Source organism: Pan troglodytes, chromosome 17, assembly GCF_028858775.2.
Source record: "Pan troglodytes isolate AG18354 chromosome 17, NHGRI_mPanTro3-v2.0_pri, whole genome shotgun sequence".
NCBI classification, from domain to species: domain Eukaryota; kingdom Metazoa; phylum Chordata; class Mammalia; order Primates; family Hominidae; genus Pan; species Pan troglodytes.
Window position 1 is genome coordinate 73,781,570 of NC_072415.2, and position 19,183 is coordinate 73,800,752.

The 19,183-nt window shown below is 38.5% G+C and overlaps 1 protein-coding gene across 1 annotated transcript in view; it reads left to right on the forward strand.

The window, feature by feature from the left end:
- Positions 1–9,737: 9,737 nt before the first annotated feature.
- SERPINB7 (serpin family B member 7) overlaps positions 9,738–19,183 on the forward strand; it is a 52,042-nt gene continuing 42,596 nt past the window's right edge. Inside the window, exon 1 of the mRNA XM_063795817.1 lies at positions 9,738–9,802. The gene's annotated coding sequence lies outside the window, so the exon portion shown is untranslated. The remainder of the gene's footprint in view (positions 9,803–19,183) is intronic.

Genomic DNA, 19,183 nt, shown 5'->3' on the forward strand with positions numbered 1-19,183 from the left:
TGTAATGTACCCTGAAACCTGTTTGCTTAGCTATACCAAGCCAAATGGGATAGCTCCCTTTGAAGATTTTTATTTCCACATTATGTAGACAGCTCCAAGGGAAAGGGCCCTAGGAGAGAGGACAGGCAAGAACACCATTAGCCGTGGCTTGGGCTGATGAGAACAACAGCTACACCTTAGCTCCAGGGACAGGCTTCCTCAAAGAAATTACAACCATTCTGGCCCTTTTGTGCAGGTGGCTGCAGAGGTTGATGCCTTGGAAATAAGTTCCCCAGCAGCAGGGTAGAAAAGATAAAGTGAGATACATCATACTTAAGATTCAACTGGGAGCATACCAGGGATGCTCTCTAATGTAATCGAGGGAAGGTTGAATGAAACAAAGTGATTTATCATCTATAACTTCAAACCTATTTGTGTTTTGACATCAACTCTGTTAACATTATGTCATCATTTCATAGAGTCTTTGATATACAAATAAAATTTTATTTGTATTTAAAATAAAAGAAAAGATACAGTGAGGAAGTAACAGCAATTGCCAAAGACATGTGCCTATTGCTCAGTAGGAGATCATAGCTGTATAACTTACAGTTGTCACTTAAGCTTTTGGCCAAATAAAGCAAGGAAAACATAGGTTCTCAAATATCCTAAGGGCTACATCAGAGAATAATAAAAAATACCAATTATTAATAATAATAGTTGATACTTATTGAGGTTTTACTCTGTGCTTGGCTTGTGTTAAGTGTTTTATAGTTATTTGTCATTTGTTCTGCAACGCAACCAACAGGGTAGGTGATACAATCAACCATATTTTAAAGTTTAGACAATGCAGGCTCAGAGAGATTAAGCAATTTACCTGAGGACACACAGTAAGTCGAAGAACCAGAATCTAAACTCAAGTTTCGTTTCAGTTACTATTGCTGCAAATCAAACTACCCCAAACCTTAGTGGTTTAAGAGAGCAGCAGTCATTTCATTATCTCTCTCTTTTTTTTTTTTTGTGAAGGGCTTGATTGGTTGTTCTGGCTAGGGATATTTTATATATAAAATATGTATATATGAAATATATATGAAATATATATAATATATATAAAATATATATAATATATAAAATAATATATATAAAATAAATATGTATTTCACATATGAAATATATGTATGAAATATATATTTCATACATATATTTCACATATACATTTCATATATATTTCATATATACATATTTCATATATATTTCACATATACATATTTCATATATATTTCATATATGCATATTTCATATATACATATTTCATATATATTTCATATATATATGAAATCATGCAGCAGCTCCAATTCTACAACATTCTATGGGTTATAAATAAATCCCAAACCTGCTCAGATTGAAGGGGAGGTTAATTAGACTCTAACTCTTAAGGGCAAGTGGCAGAATTCTAGAAAACTGTGTAGGATAGGAAATTTTGTTGTGAATATCTTTGAAAAATACATCTACTACAGATCTTTTGAGTCCAAAGCCTAGGTACATAACCTCCAGTCTGTATCATTTTCCTGAAGGGGCATCAGGAGCCACACACTGATTTTTCTAGCTTTGATGTATCATAGTATTTTTTAATGAAGTTAAAGTAATTGGTTAACTGTATAACCAAAAGTTGTTCTTTCTTAGCCCTTTAAAATATTTTATATAATATTTACAAGTAAGAATTCTTTGCAAATTCATGTTTCTTACTTTTGGGTTTAGACGATATAGTCAAGGTAAGTATAGGAATTTAGATGAAAAAGAAGTTTTTGTCAGGAAAGGCTTTGTAGAGGGGTTAGGACTTTAGCTAGTTTTGATGCATGAGGAGGATTAGGAGGTCAAACATAGCAGGACATCATTAGGACAGGGGATGATGGTGTTGAGGGCATCAGACCCCAAATGGAGGATCTTAGGGAAGGAGAAAAAGGGCTCAGAGAGATATGGGCTTATCATACTTATGGCCATGACAGTTCTTTGAGATCATTTGGTCTAAGCATCTTTGTTTAGACATAAATCATCTGAAACCCAACAAATTTGAAAGATTTGTCCAAGATCACATAGGAAGTTAATAAATATAATGGTGAAGAAACTCCACAATTCTTCCTTTCTCACTGTCTCTTTCTCCTTCCTTTCTTCGTTCCTTCCTTCCTTCATTCCTTCCTTCCTTTCTTTTTTCTTCTTTCCTTTCTCTCTCCTTCCTTCCTCCTGCTTTCTTTTTCTTTCTTTCCTTCCTTCCTTCCTTCTTTCCTTCTTTCTTTCTTTCCTTTCTTTTCTTTCTTTCCCTTCCTTCCTTCCTCTCTTTCTCTCTCTCTCTCTCTTTCTTTCTTTCTTTCTTTCTTTCTTTCTTTCTTTCTTTCTTTCTTTCTTTCCCTTCCTTCCTTCCTTCCTTCCTTCCTTCCTTTCTTTCTCTCTCTCTCTCTCTCTCTCTTTCTTTCTTTCTTTCTTTTCTTTCTGGAGTTTTGCTCTCGTTGCCCAGGCTGGAGTGCAATGGCACGATCTTGGCTCACTGCAACATCTACCTCCCGGGTTCAAGCGATTCTCCTGCCTCAGCCTCCCAAGTAGCTGGGGTTACTGACACCCGCCACCACACCTGGCTAATTTTTTTTGTATTTTTAGTAGAGGTGAGGTTTCACCATACTGGCCAGGCTAGTCTCGAACTCCTGACCTCAGATGATCTGCCCACTTCGTCCTCCAAAAGTGCTGGGATTACAGGCATGAGCCACCGCGCCCGGCCCAGAGTTCTTATTTCTTTACACTCGATAGACAGAGACCAGATTGTGTACTCATTTGAATCCCACATCGATAAATTTGAATGTTATTTGAAAGCTGTAGAGAACACTTGATATTTCTGATTAAGAAAATGAACATATTTAATTCATACATGCTAACTGGCAGGTCAAAACACGTGGAAAGATTTTGTACAGATTCTAGTGAACTATGGATGGCAGTTTACCATCCAAACACTAGATAGCAGAATCAGTTGTAGGAGGGGTAGGAGGATGTGATAGGCATATGGTATTTAATTTCTAAATCTTATCTTGGATTCTCCTGGTAAAATAGTTTATGGGGTATTTCACTTAGGCATTATAAATATCTATCATTACAAATTTCTACTGATTAAATTTTCTTTCAGTATGAATGTAAGAGCTCCATTTTTCCCCTTTATATATTCATTGTCTGCCAAATCTATAAAAGGAGTATACATTACAGAGTAGGAAATTTGGCCACCTCATTCATGACTGCATCTAGAACAGTATCTGGCCTACAGTAGGGGCCCAAAGATATTTGAAATTTTATTCGCTTTATTTTTTCATGTTCTGAGCACATCATTTTTAAAAGGCTATTTAATTTGAAGAGTCTTTGTCGTACAAAAAAGCAAACATGGTACGAAGTGTGGCCTTATATCTTTCAGCCCATTAACCAAAACATTAACATCTTACATAACCATAGTACAAATATCTAGAGTAAAAAATACTACTGGTACAACTGTATTAACTTAACTAAACACCTTATTTGAATCGTACCCATTTGTGCCCCCTACCCACCAACTGATGCCGCCTTTCTGGTTCTGGGATCTTACCCAGAATTTCCCGTTACATTTAGTTACTATTTCTTCTGAGTCTCCTCCATTTTCTAACAGTTCCTTGGTCTTTGTGTTTTGTCACCTTGACAAGTCTGAAGAGTACTGATTAGGCACTTTATAGATTGTCCATTAGTATTGACTTATCCAATTATAAATGAGGGTATGCATTTTTGGTAAAAACTCAGGACATAATATTGTGTCCTCAGTGCACCGCATCAAGGTATTTACAATGTTGGTGTGTCTCATGGTGGGTGATGTTTACCTCGATCACTTGGTCAGTTTGATGATTGCTGATTTCTCCAGTGCCAAGTTACTTCCCACCAACTTTGTAGTTAATAAATACCTTTGAGGAGATTCTCTGAGACAATGCTAATTCTGCTTTTCCTCTTGCCCTCAAACTTCAGGTTCTATTTTTGCTCTATAATTATGCTGTGTTACCTATTTGGCCAAATTGCTATTCTGCTGGCTTCATTTTTCATTCTTAGATGATCAAGAATGTACATCTACTCTACATCTACTATCTGTTGACCAGTTTTAGATATAATATTGTTTACTGATGGCTAATTATTTTCCCAGACCAAAGCTTTCTTCACCTCAGTTTTAATATTTCTAAAGTGAGAAGCTATGCTCTGAAAATACTGGGAGAAAATGCCAACAATAATTAATGGAATAGGTTCTACACTCTTAATTTCATTGAAAATATAAAGAGGCCTATTTACAAAAATTTATACAGTGGTATAAACATGTAAAAATACAGAAAACCTCAAAGAAATAGCTTATTAATAATTCTTCCCTCAACTCTAAACTTTGTTAAAATTATGCAAATATTCTCCCAGAATTTTCCTATGTGTATATTCACATATATCTAAATTTGTATTTTAGAAAGGATCATATTATATATACCATGTTAAGTTTCTTTTTGTATTTAACATATTCTGAGCATATCTCTCTCAATAAGCATTCTCTATAAAATAATTATTAAGTGCTGTACTGTATTCATTTACAGGATACAGCAGGATTTATATAAATAATTCCTTATTAATGTATATTTATTATTTGCTTAATTTTTAAAATTGAAATGCAGGAGACAAAATTTAGGAATAATATTTGAGGGTTACTTACTTCCTTGATTCTTCATATCCACCTTCTAGGCTTTCAATGTACACTGTCTTCATGAAGAAGGTGTATAGGATCTGGAACAGAGACACTACTGAGGTTTCTTAATCAATTTTCTAGACTCACAGTCATGTCAATAGTCTTGGAAGTCTTGACAAAGGTCTAATATCTAGAATCTACAAGGAACTTAAACAGATTTCCAAGACAATAACAAACAACCCCATCACAAAGTGGGCAAAGGATACGAACAGACACTTCTCAAAACAAGACATTTTTGTATGCAGCCAACAAACATGAAAAAAAAGCTCATCATTACTGGTCATTAGAGAAATGCAAATCAAAATCACAATGAGATACCATCTCACGCCAGTTAGAATGGTGATCATTAAAAAGTCAGGAAACAACTGATGCTGGAGAGGATGTGGAGAAATAGGAATGCTTTTACATTATTGGTGGGAGTATAAATTAGTTCAACCATTGTGGAAGACAGTGTAGTGATTCTTCAAGGATCTAGAACTAGAAATACCATTTGACCCAGAAAACCCATTACTGAGTATATACCCAAAGGATTATAAATCATTCTACTATAAAGACACATGCACATATAATGTATGTTTATTGAAGCACTATTTACAATAGCAAAGACTTGAAACCAACCGAAATGCCCACCAATAATAGACTGGATAAAGAAAATGTGGCACATATACACTGTGGAATACTATGCAGCCATAAAAAAGAATGAGTTCATGTCCTTTGCAGGGACGTGGATGAAGCTGGAAACCATCATTCTCAGCAAACTAACACAGGATCAGAAAAGCAAACACCGCCATGTTCTCACTCACAAGTGGGAGTTGAACAATAAGAACACCTGGGCACAGGGAGGGGAACACCACTCATTGGAGCCTGTTGGGGGGTGGGGAGCAAGGGGAGGGATAACTTTGGGAGAGATACTTAATGCATGTGGGGCTTAAAACCTAGATGACGGGTTGAGGGGTGCAGCAAACCACCATGGCACATGTATACCTATGTAACAAACCTACACATTCTGCATATGTATCTCAGAACTTAAAGTATAATTTTAAAAAAAAGAAAGTCAAGATTTTGCTTGCACATACTGAATTTTAAGGAGACTAGGTTCTTCCCATTTCTGAAATTTGACACTCAGTATACAGGTGCAAACCATGAAAGAAGCAGAATATGCAGCTAATTTGGTACGCATTTCTATTGAGAACTGAAACAACTGGATTATAACATAGACCTAAGGTTGGCTCTAGAAAATACTTCTCAAGAGTAGTCCAAAGTAGTTGCTGTAATTTATACTTCTATCAGCAATATATGAGAGTTCCAGTTCCTCTACATCCTCAGCAACACTTGTATTACCAGTCTTACTAAAAATACTCACTTTAATGGGTGTGCAGTGGTACCTTACTGTGGTCTTAATTTGCATTTTTCTGGTGACTAATGATGTTGAGAATTTTTTCATAAGCTTTTGGACATTTGGATTTTCTCATTTGTGAAGTTTCTATTCAAATTGTTTGTGAAGTTCCTGCTTGACATTTTCTACTGGGCTATCTTTTCTTTTATTATTGATTTGTGGAAGTACTTGATACATTCTGGGTAATAGATCTTTTTCAGAAATATTTATTGCCAATTATTTATTTATTTATGTATTTATTTATAGGAAGGGTCACGGAGCTTCCATGTCCTCCCTGGGCATGCCAACCTCCTGGAACCTCCACCATCTAGAAGCTATCTGGGAGCTCTACAAATATTTTCTACCACTCTGTGGTATGTCTTTTTCTTTTCTTAAAGGAGATTTTTATGATGACCAGAGGTTCTTAATTTTAATGAAGTCAGTTTATTAATCTTTTTCTTTATAGTTAATGCTTTTTGTGATCCATTAACATTTTTGTCTAAACCAAGTTGATGAAGATATTCCCCTTTGTTATCTTCTAGAAGTCTTTTTGTTTAATCATTTTACTTTAGATCTGTAAGCCATCTGAAATTTATTTTTGTGACCCCTGTAAAATATGGGTTAAACTTCATTTTTTGAAAAAGGTATGGATATCCAGTAGATCCAGACCATTTACTGAAAAGACTCTCTGTCCCTCTTCCTTTACTTAATGGTGACTTTGTTTGAAAGCAACATGAAATTGGCTGGTCTGTTTTTGGCCGCCCTCTTCTATTCTGCTGCTCTGTTTGCCTATCTTTGCACCAATATCATAGTCTTAATTACTGTAGCCTTATAGTTGGCATCTGCTAATGTAAGACTCCAATTTCATTTTTAAACTTCAAGATTGTCTTCATTATTCTTGGCCTTCTTTCTTTTGATAAAAATTTTAGAATCAACCTGGCAATTTACAACACATATACACAAAAAAACCTGCTAAATTTTGATTGGAATAGCAAAAAAAAAAAAAAAAAAAAAAGTTGGAAAATTTGGGAGAATTGACATGTTTATAATATTGAGTGTTCCATTCCATAATCATGATATATCTATCCTGCTGTTTAAGTGTTCCTTCATTTCTTCCTGTTAATTATATTCTTCAATTTTTTTTCTGGTCTCTCACATACTTTGATTTTTTTTTGATCCCTTTATAAATGTCATAAGTAATTAAACTTTACTAATTCACTGTTGCAAATGTCAGGACAGAAGAAGAGATTCAGGGTCATGGGCAAGCCTAGTAGGGAGGAGAATTTGTTTCTGTGCAGTCACTTCTCTGTTTTGATTGTTTTTGTTTTATTTTCCTTTTTTTCTTGTGGTGTTGGTTGTTTTCCAAACCCTTGATCTAGGTGCAGAGTCCTCTGTAGCTAGGCATCCAGTTCACTTTTGGCTGTAACAACCCTGCTTTATTCACTAATTTATAACAAGCCACATTGGGAATTCATTCTTCCAAAACTTTGTCAATGATGAATTTCTTTGCGCATCTGGTTTTCAAGGCCACTTTTGTCAGTCAACTACTCACTATAAAGACATGTCTTGTCATCTCAGGAAATCCCTCTTCAGGGGCTTTTTGCCCTTATATCTATCTGAATTTCTAGGATCCCTTGTCACTCTGCCTTCAAATCTCATCACTTTATAAGCAAAAGAGATTCCATATGAAGCTATTCTCGGTCGGTCTTGCTGCCTGCACCATCCCACATGCCCATCCTTCTGTTTTCATGTTCAGGTGTGGAGGGCAGGGCTTCCATCGCCTGCTCCCTCAAGGTCATTGCTTACTGTAACGGTGATTTGCAAGTGAACTCTAATTATCTTTCCGTGAAATTTCTGGTACTGACATTATTCCCTTATCAACAGTGATGGAAGTTTCCCTTATTACAAATTTTATGTCATTTCTAATAACATTATATCAAGAATAGGATGAGGTGGGTGAGAATTACATTTGTGTTTCCCAAACTCACCTTCCCCCCACAGATTGAAATGGTTTTACTAGTGAATATATGAGAGTATAGTGATTTATATTTATGTCTCCATACTCACGAAGCCATGACTGTATTCAATATCAAAGTTAAAATGGCAATATTTTAATAAGATAGATAAAATTTGTATTTTCCATAAGATGATGGAGCAGTACAAAAAATGAAAGATCTTTTTCTGAAAGGTAATGCAGGAACTGTTAAGGTGTTTACAACGGATATTTATCATCATGACCAACCCAAAATAGTACCTAAAATGCAATTAATTAAGCACCTACTTATCAAGTGCTTACCAGGTTTCTTGTAGTAATGTTCAACACAATGTAGATTTTAAAACAGCATGGCTTGGTTTTTGTGCTTAGGAAAGGATTTTGTACGAAATGACTTATAAGTGATATAAGTAGTGACTTATGAGTGACAATCTAAAATTATACAGCAGTGGAAATATTTAGCAAAATCATATGATAAAAGAATATTATTAAGAAATAAAGAACTCAATATAGGCTCATAATAATATGGAAGATGATGGAAATGGTGGAACTTTGGGTGGCCTTGAGTAATAGGCAATATATGGGTAGGTGGAGTACTCATACATCCTGGATTTTCCTGTCTCAACTTATTATTATAATAATAGCTACATTTATCAAGTGCTTACTGTGTACTAAGTACTTTACATGTTACCTATAATACTCTTAACCATGACTTTATGAAAAATTTCCCCATTTTTCAAACAAGTGAAGCAAGATACAGACAGGTTGAAGAGCCTCTCAAAGGTCACATGGGTCCAAGATGTGGGGCTGGAATTGGAACCCAGGTTTGCGTGGCTCTAAGCCTTAGCTGTGACACCCCACCTCATGTATTTTGCATCCAAGGGCATACTTTCTGGAAGGTATATCTTGAGTCTGTCTCAGAATATCTGGTCTCTGCTGTGTATGTGGGCTGTCAGTGCTTCTCCAGAGCTGTATATTGCCACTTGATATTGGTAAAAACCATCTGTATGTTGCAAACTTATCATGAGATCTGTGACTTGAGTCACCTCCTCTTTTGGGGAGACCATTTGAACCCTAGTCAATGACTGCCATGGAAATAGATAAAACCCAGGCATCTAACCTTGGTCCTCGGTGGAGGATTGGATTGTCCAAAGTCTGTTCTCCTGGCTCTGGCTCCCTCCTGGGTCCTTCCCTGGTTCTAACCTGCTGGCCCTGATTCCTGACTCTAAGGCTACAACCTGCCATATGTCCAGGCACACACAGTTGGAAAGGGAATGTGAAAGGACAATCTTTAGAATGTTTGCTTCTCTGGTTTGTTGGTCAATGGAAGGATGAGCAACACGACACCATGGGGGCACTCCTCTGTGCTTCCTGCAGAGTCGGGAGATGACAAGTGCCTTTCTGAGCTGGACAGGAAAGCCCCTGTGGAGTCCCTTCCTGATGTTCCCTCCATGATTTTCCTCTTTGTGCAGTCTGGGATGAAGGAGGGACTTTTCATTCAGTGCTGTCACCAGTGCTGCTGCTGTCATCAACCTCTCCCTTGGGAGCTGAGCCAAAGGGAAGTCTTGGGAATTTTCCCTGAACCTTGGTATAGGTGTGCTGGGAGGAGTGAGAAGTCTTAGGAGGTAGGAGGCAGAAGGAACTGAAGCCCAGCTGTGAAGGCCGCAGACTGCAGTGAGAGGAGGTGAGTGCTTATGCTGGGTTATTCTAGGCTTCTGAGTATGCTTAGATTCCCTAAGATGGATGGACAGCCCCTAGTGCTTGAGGTGCTGCATGCCCTGAGCATTTACCTGCTGTCAAAGTAACAGCTTTACCTCTGGCATCTGGGATTCTGGCAGACACATACCCCTTTCCAGGGTAACCACAGCCAATCTCTGTTCTCCACATGGTTGTTGTAGACTAATCTTGGGGATTAGAATGACAATTGACGGCCGCATCTATAACATTGGCCAACATATTTAATAGAGAAAATTCAGCTTTATTCCTTACCTTACGAAAAAAAAAAATGCCTACCGACTGCTGAATAGACCCCTAAGCTTATAAAAGATAGCTCATACACCAACTATATCTACTACCTGTGTCTGGGCTTTCTATCTCTGGTGTCACAGACCTACTGATTAAATATATGTGAGTGAATGAATTGATATTTACAAGCTAGTTTTACTTTTTTGTTAAGCAAATGATCCAGAACCCAGGTGACAAGTTACATGCCAACTCCCAGGTCGATCACAATACAACCATGATGATAATTCCCTAAAAGGTCTGCTATGTGTTGGACATTCCTTGTTGATTATATTTTTAGCAATGATATTTGGCAACTTTAGCAACAATTTTGAGAGGTTTGAGGTTTCAAAAAAATTTTTTAGTAATATGAGGCACTTTTGAGTACTTGATAGAATGATTCAGAATCAGAGGTTCTCCAACAAATCCCAAACTATGTATAGCTGAGCTTTAGAATAACTCCATCTTATAATTGTCTTCTACAATGACTTACAACCTTGACATCTCTGCTAATATTTTTGCCCTCAATATAAACAAACTAGAGTGTGGGCTGCTCATGGGAAGGGAAAGGATTCTAAAACCTGTGGCTGATGGAACAGAAATGGTAACAGCAGGACATCTTGTATTTAATCATAGTTATATCTGGAAGATTTTCATCCAAAGTCTTTGGCAGGGTTTTTAATGCTAATATATAAGCATAGTAGTTTACTTATGTTAATAAATAAAATCGCATTGATTTCTTGACGGAGTTTAAATAAATCTATTCTGGAAGATTTTTTAAAGAGTTGTGAAGTCTACCATTTGTCTGAAATGTGGTTTAGAGATTGATAGAGGATAGAATTAGGAAGAAATAAATTTCACGCCAAGGGAATATGTAGTTTCATTTATGTTGAATGAATGAAGGCTGGGTTCGGGTTTGTTACAAAATGAAAACAGATTGTCTTCTTCATTCTTGGAGAACTAATCAGATTATGTTTTCCTGTCTGAACTTGGTCTCGTTGCCATAGGTAACGCTGAGGAGAACACCGGCAAAGAGATAATCATAAGAGGCATTTAGTAGGTACGAGCCCTGTCGTCTAAGGGTGTTCCCTAGAGGAGCAAAGACGCTGGTCAGAGGTAACACTAGTCATTAGGGTGGTCCCGAGAGAGACTCAGGTTAGGAGGGTGGGCAGGACACGCAGGTATCAGTCCCTCCCTTGGAGCCCCACCCTCCACCCAGCAGACCTTGCTAGTCTCTCTCCTTCCCTCTGCCAGATGGAGTTTCAGCATCATTTCCACTCCAAAGCTTTCTGTAACTCCTCCACTTCTTCAAGCACTTTAGAAATACTTCCACCATCACTGTTTTCACACTGTAGTCTGATTTTCAAATTTATTTCTAGATCACGGACTTTGAAGGGACAGGCAGGGAAAATGTCCTAACAATTTTCTAGTGCCCAGCATTGTTTAAACTGAGGTCTTAAGTTGAGGTGGTGTTTCAGGCTATAGTTAGAGGCCTTTACTTTTTTTTTCTTCTATTTCTTCTGAAATGGATGAAAAATACATTTTTCATGGATCCTTTTCATTTCGTGTCCTCCTTGTTTTCAGCTTTTCTTTATGAGAAGTCAAGAGCAATTTTTGGATTGCAGGAGGCATGAATAGGGACAAAAATTAAAGACAAACATGAAACTGAGCTTAGTTTCTTTCTACTGGCCTTCTTTTTTTGTAACTAGCTTGTTTCAGTAGCAGACACTGAAGTTTGAGGTTTAGCTGAGCAAAATTCGCTTAAAAAAGTATCATTTTAAAAGGTGAATTAGTGAGGCAAGCTATGCTTAACAGATCTGCAATTTGAAGAATATTTTAAGTCCCTATTTAGGCCAGGTTCAGTGACTCATTCCTGTAACCACAGCACTTTGGGAGACTGAGGTGGGAGGATTGCTTGAGCCCGGGAATTGGAGACCAGCCTGGACAACATAGCAAGACCCTGTCTCTACAAAAATTAAAGAAAAATAGCTAGATATGGTGGTGTATACTTGTAGTCCCAGCTGCTTGGAAGGCTGAGGTGTGAGAATTGCTTGAACCCAGAAGTTTGAGGCAGCAATGAGCTGTGATGATGCCACTGTGCCCCAGCCTAGGTAACAAAGCGAGACCCTGTCTCTAAAACAAAAACTTCTATTCAACTGTTGACATTAAATGAATCATTTCGTGAATAAAAAGTATAAAGTTCTTATATAAGGTCATTACAGTGAGTCAAGAACGGTGGAAACAAATAGTAACAATGTTCATTGATATATAAATATATATACATATACATCACTTACAGCATAATACAATATAATATAAATATTATATATAGGGTTTACACACACACACACTCATATATGTAATATATTTAGTGTTTACACATGAACTTTTGAGGTTTAAAAGTAGGTGCTTTTCCTCAGTGTACACAGGTATTAACTAACAAGAACATGCCTTAGCAGATACAAAGCCAAGGCCAGAAATGTTTTCTTCCACATGTTTTTACCTGTTTCAATCTGAAATTGTAAACTCTACCATGTACCAGATACCAGAAAATCATTAGACTGTGTGGGTGTGTAAAATGTTTGGGCAAACTGGAATGGATTTTCCTGGACATCACAGAGTAACTTGTCTTTCTGTCCATGGAACACGGAATACCAATTTGTGAGTGGTTTAGTTCCAGACTCATGTGCAGGACTCAGCAGAGGGATCAAGTGAGGACACAGCAATGCATCAATAAGCCCAAACCAGTCTCTTATTAAAGGTTTTTTAAAGCCACACAGCCATTCACTCTTATCCAACAGAGTGGGCCCAGGTCTCCACTCCATCCTGGTAGAGATCAGGGTGGAGGATAGGTAGAGGTTCCCACCTTCATGCTCGGCATTATTTGAGGAGCTTGAGAAGAAGATTCTGTGAGATTAGAGGGCATTAATAAGCATCTGGATCATCTAGGGTGGGAAGGCCTGGCACTTTATTTTCCTCCCATATTTCTATCGTGTATTTTGGGTTTTGCCAGTTGTTTCCAGGGTCTTGGGGTAGCTAGTGTGTGTGTGTGTGTGTGTGTGTGTGTGTGTGTGTGTTCTGTGAGTAGAAATGAAGAAACTTATAAAGACTCTAATTTCTTTGTAGTTGGCAATAAAGTGAATTAAAAGCCTTCTTTCACTCAAATTCTATACCTTTTCCTATTTCAATTGCTATCACCATTTTTGAAAGTTTCCATTCCATGTTAAGAGTTAGTAGTACATGAATGTCTTCTTTTGAGAAGTATCTGTTCATGTGCTTAGCCCACTGTTTAATAGAGTTGTTTGTTTTTTTTCTTGTAAATTTGTTAAAGTCCCTTGTGGTTTCTGGATATGAGACCTTTGTAAGATGGATAGATTGCAAAAATTTTCTCTCACTCTGAGTTTCACATTCTTTGTCTAGGAAATTCAATCAGCCACAAAATGAAAATTTAGCTCAGGTTTTCTGATTCTTATAAAGCCAAAAAATGGTGTGTAAATCCTCTCTCATCCATTATAACATGTATAGCCCTGGAAAAGCAATTGAATAACTTGAAATCTCAATCCTCAGCTGCAAAATGGGAATCAAAAACTAAGTAGTATTAATAATATCAAAGCTTGTGAAAATCAAGAGAGATGCTAATTTGCTATTATCTGTTGCTGGATTTAGCTGGTGCAATAAAGTTGTAAGGTCAGTTACAGATCTGTCAATATTTAACTGTGTTGTTTGCCAAGGACTTTAGGGTAGGGGTTGGCAAACTCTGGTCATTGGTCCAAAACTGGCTGGACACCTGATTTTATAAATAAAATTTTATTGAAACACAGCCATGTCTATTTGCTTACATATGTCCTATGTCTGCTTTAATGTCACTGCTGAAAAATTGAGTTGTGCTGGATGAATGCATGGCCCACAAAGCCAGACATATTTACTATTTGGCATCTTGCAGAAAAAGTTGACCAATCTCTGCTCTTGGGAGTTCCTAATGAAATACATTCTGTAACCTTCTACAGTGCATTGCTTAATCTTTCATTTAACTGTAAGCACTGGCAGTATGCTAAACAAAATAATAGCAGAGCACCCCTTCAAGTCCAGAATCTAGTTTACCTTCCTAGGTTTTGCCAAGGGTTCCTTTCTTGATTACCTATGAATCCCTAATCTGCTCCCTCAAGTACAAGTAGCTTCATCAGGAGGATCAGAAGGGTGTGTTGTCCTTCCATTTTAATAAGCATTTCTTCATACTTTGTGTTACTATCGCATTGCCACATTCTCATGGTGCGTAGCTTCTCTGTATCTCTCTGTGTCTCTCTCTCTATCACTCCTGCTCTCCCTCTTTCTCTCTCTAAAGTACATGCATGCATGCACAAACACACATACTGTATCATTGTCATTGCCAACTTTGGCCTATATAGCAGATAACAAAGGCATGATCAATGTGATCTTAAAATGTTAAAAGATATAAACCTCCAGAAATTTTTAGTAGCGTTGTTACCATGACTTATCCCAATAACCAATTATGGCCAGAAGCAGACATCAACAACAGCAATGGAACAGATATCTTTTTCCTCAGATGCTTGTTCACTTTCTGCCTGATAGGACTTCAATTTTATAGTGACTGAATTTTTTACTGTCTAGAAAAGATCAGGTAATATAAAGTGAAGCAAAAATTCATGAACTCTTTTCTTAAAGATGCTCTCTGATTCACTGAAGCACTGGGAAATCTACCCACATGTAGAAACTGGTTCTAAATAAGAATAATGTGTCTATTATCAGCTGGTCTCAAATCCTCTGTATCTGGCCCCTGGAGAGGTAGCAGTTGACTGTAGAAAGATATTTCAGGGATATTTTTTATAATAAGAAAAGAATTCTTTAGGCCCTGCTCCCTCCAATGACCAGAAGGTCATATTATCTGGGTCTCTGCTATAAAGCTTAAAAAGGAAATCCTCAGGACAATCTTGGTGATAGCATGTGATGGTCCCACCTCCTTCTAGCCCTCTACCCCCTCACCAAGAAGAATGAATACTCAGAGAGTTATACTCTTTGCTTTGGCAGAAAGCCCAGCTCACCACAGGCATCCTCACAGAGTCCAAGTGTACTAAAGCGTGAAGAGCAAGAACTGTGCTGAGTGGTGGGGTCCAAGAGTTTTCATATTAAGCCTTAAATATTTAAGAAGAAATTTAAAGGGATGTCAAGCCTTGAGTGGAATCATCACTAAATGTGGACCCACTTCTTGGTGAGTGGCTGTCAACTAATTTTGATAATGACCCCCTAATACGTTTCTACTTGATCATATGCATGGGTGCATACACACAAAAGAATATTTGCTCCTGCTATGAGTAGGCTTCATGATCTATCCTATTCTATTCTACTCTTCTGATGTATCCTATCCTATCTTATATTTTAATGCATCTCATTTTTGTTTTTTAAAGCTAGTGTTTAACTACTAAATGTATTGTGTTTTTCCAAGTGATTTGTAATCTGAATTAAAAAAAAACAGTGAGTAGGCAAGGGTCAGTAATGCCATTACCTGGAGCATTGTTGTTTAAAGAATTAAAATTGTTCAAAAATTTTCCAATTAAAATTGACAATTGGAAAATAATGTCTATTTTCCTTCACAGAAGAACATGACAAAGGAGCTTAACTGAGAGCACACAGGCCTCTCTGGGTGCATATGTAGGTTTTTTTCCTTCCAAAACCAATTTTTAAGAATCCTTCTTTTCTTTTTTATTGTAGTACCAGGCTTTCCTCTTCCATTATTATTTTTTTCTTTCTATTTGTTTTCTCCCTCTCTGCCTTTTACCAGTAGCTCATCTGGTAACTGGAAGGGCTCCCATGCTCTCTCCTACCCCTGAAGTGGGGTTTGGCTGTGTCCCCACCCAAATTCTCACCTTGAATTGTATCTCCCAGAATTCCCATGTGTTGTGGAAGGACCCAGAGGGAGGTAATTGAATCAAGGTGGTTGGTCTTTCCCATGCTATTCTTGTCATAGTGAATAAGTCTCACGAGATCGTATGAGTTTATCAGGGGTTTCCACTCTTGCTTCTTCCTCATTTTCTCTTGTCACCACCATGTAAGAAGTGCTTCTCACGTCCCCCCATGATTCTGAGGCCTCCACAGCCATGTGGAACTGTAAGTCCAGTGAAACCTCTTTTTCTTCCCAGTCTCAGGTATGTCTTTATCAGCAGTGTGAAAACAGACTAATACAGTAAATTGGTACCAGGAGTGGGGTGTTGCTGAAAAAATACCCAAAAATGTGGAAGTGACTTTGGAACTGGGTAACAGGCAGAGGTTGAAATAGTTTGGAGGGCTCAGAAGACAGGAAAATGTGGGAAAGTTTGGAACTTCCTAGAGACTTGATGAATGGCTTTGCCCAAAATGCTGATAGCAATATGGACAATAAAGTCCAGGCTGAGGTGATCTCTGATGGAGATGAGGAACTTGTTGGGAACTGGAGCAAAGGTGACTCTTATTATGTTTTAGCAAAGAGACTGGTGGCATTTTGCCCCTGCCCTAGAGATTTGTGAAACTTTGAACTTGAAAATGATGATTTAGGATATCTGGTGGAAGAAATTTCTAAGGAGCAAAGCATTCGAGAGGTGACTTGGGTATTGTTAAAGGCATTCTGTTTTATAAGGGAAGCGGAGCAAAAAGTTTGGAAAATTTGCAGCCTGACTATGTGATAGAAAAGAAAAACCTATTTTCTGGGGAGAAATTCAAGCTGGCTGCAGAAATTTGCATAAGTAGCAAGGAGCCTAATGTTAATCCCCAAGATCATAGGGAAAATGTCTCCAGACCATGTCAGAGACCTTCATGGTGGCCCCTCCCATTGCAGGCCTGGAGACCCAGGAGGAAAAAGTGGTTTTGTGGGCTGGGCCCAGGGTCCTTGTGTTGTGTGCAGCCTAGGGACTTGGTGCCCTCTGTCCCAGCTGCTCCAGCAGTGGCTGAAAGGGGCCAATGTACAGCTCGGGCTGTGGCTTCGGAGGGTGGAAGACCCAAGCCTTGGCAGCTTCCATGTGGTGTTGAGCCTGCAGGTTCACAGAAGTCAAGAATTGAGGTTTGGGAACCTCTGCCTAGATTTCAGAAGATGTATAGAAATTCCTGGATGCCCAGGCAAAAGTTTGCTGTAGGAGCGGTCCTCTCATGGAGAACCTTTGCTAGGGCAGTGCAGAAGGGAAATGTGGGGTTGAAGCCCTCACACAGAGTCCCTACTAGGGTACTGCCTAGTGGGGCTGTGAGAAGAGGGCCACTGTCCTTCAGACCCCAGAATGGGAAGATCCACTGACAGCTTGTACTTTGCGCCTGGAAAAGCCACACACACTCAACACCAGGCCATGAAAGCAGCTGGGAGGCAGGCTGTATCCTGCAAAGCCACAGGGGCAGAGCTGTCCAAGACCATGGAAACCCACCTCTTGCATCAGCATGACCTGGATGTGAGACCTGGAGGCAAAGGAGATTATTTTGGAGCTTTAAAATTTGACTGCCCTGCTGGATTTCAAACTTGCATGGGCCCTGTAATCCCTTTGTTTTGTCCAATTTCTCCCATTTGGAATGGCTGTATTTACCCAATTCCTGTGCCACCATTGTATCTAGGAAGTAACTAACTTGCTTTTGATTTTACAGGCTCATAGACAGAAGGGACTTGCCTTGTCTCAAGTGAGACTTTGGACTGTGAACTTTTGGGTTAATGCTGAAATGAGTTAAGACTTTGGGGGACTGTTGGGAAGGCGTGATTGGTTTTAAAATGTGAGGACATGAGATTTGGAGGGGCCAGGGACTAAATGATATGGTTTGACTGTGTCCCCATCCAAATCTCAACTCAAATTTTATCTCCCAGAATTCCCACATGTTGTGGGAGGGACCCAGGGAGAGGTAATTGAATCATGGAGGCCAGTCTTTCCTGTGCTATTCTCGTGATAGTGAATAAGTCTCACAAGATCTGATGGATTTATCAGGGGTTTCCGCTTTTGCTTCTTCCTCATTTTCTCTTGCTGCCGCCATGTAAGAAGTGCCTTTCACCTCCTGCCATGATTATGAGGCCTCCCAAGCTATGTGGAACTGTAAGTTCAATTAAACCTTTTTTTCTTTTTCTTCCCAATCTCAGGTATGTCTTTATCAGCCGTGCAAAAACAGACTAATACACCTGGCATGTACTGCTGGGGCCACCTCTCTGTCTTCTAGGCCTGACCCGATCCAACTTATCTTTCAGGTCTACATTTCTGTGGAAAACAGTTCCTAATTCTTCTAGGACTCAGTGACGTCTACTTCCATGTTGTCCAAACAGCATCACTTATGGTAGTTTTCATGCCACCTCGTAATTACTTGTGAGTTGTTTCCCTTAGTGGACTGTGGGCCCATGGAGGGCAAGAACTGGGTCTTCTGCTCCACAGTAACCCTGCAATGTGGTGCCAAGCCCAGCACCCACAAGGTCTGTGAAGAAAATTCATTCAGTCAATGAGTGGATGAATGAATCTATTGACTGGAGGGGGAAAAGGCCACTGGATGAAGGATTTCAAAGGGCAAATTTATTAAAATTAATTCCACTACACTTATCTTCTTTGGTTTAATGTGCAGGCTGGTCTCTAAAATAAGATTGTCATATTTTTCTTATCTCTGCAGAGACAGTCTTTGTAGGTTGATTCAGAACTCACTTGCCCAGAACATTCCACTATTATTGAGTCTGATTTACAGCTTACTGCATTGGTATGCATATCAGGTGCTTGAAGACACTGAGGCCTCCTGGATATGCTTATGAGATGAAAGGAAATGGGACGAGATTATATGTATTGAGGATTCTAGCTGCAGGCACAGTCAGGAGAACTGCATATGCCAAGGATCTGATTTGCCTTATTTCCCCCCCATGATAGCTCTGGGGGAGTGACGAGAGCAGAAAACTAACAAGAGTTAGAAGGCCTGATCTTTGCTGACACATTTGATACTCACTTGTTCGGTGGTTTTGAGCAGTTTTTTAATCTTTGACTTTCCATGTACAAATGTTTATGAGAAGAGTCATTTAATGTGATGACATCTTTCATGAGAGTCAGCAATGCCTTCTGGATTCATTTTTATTTCT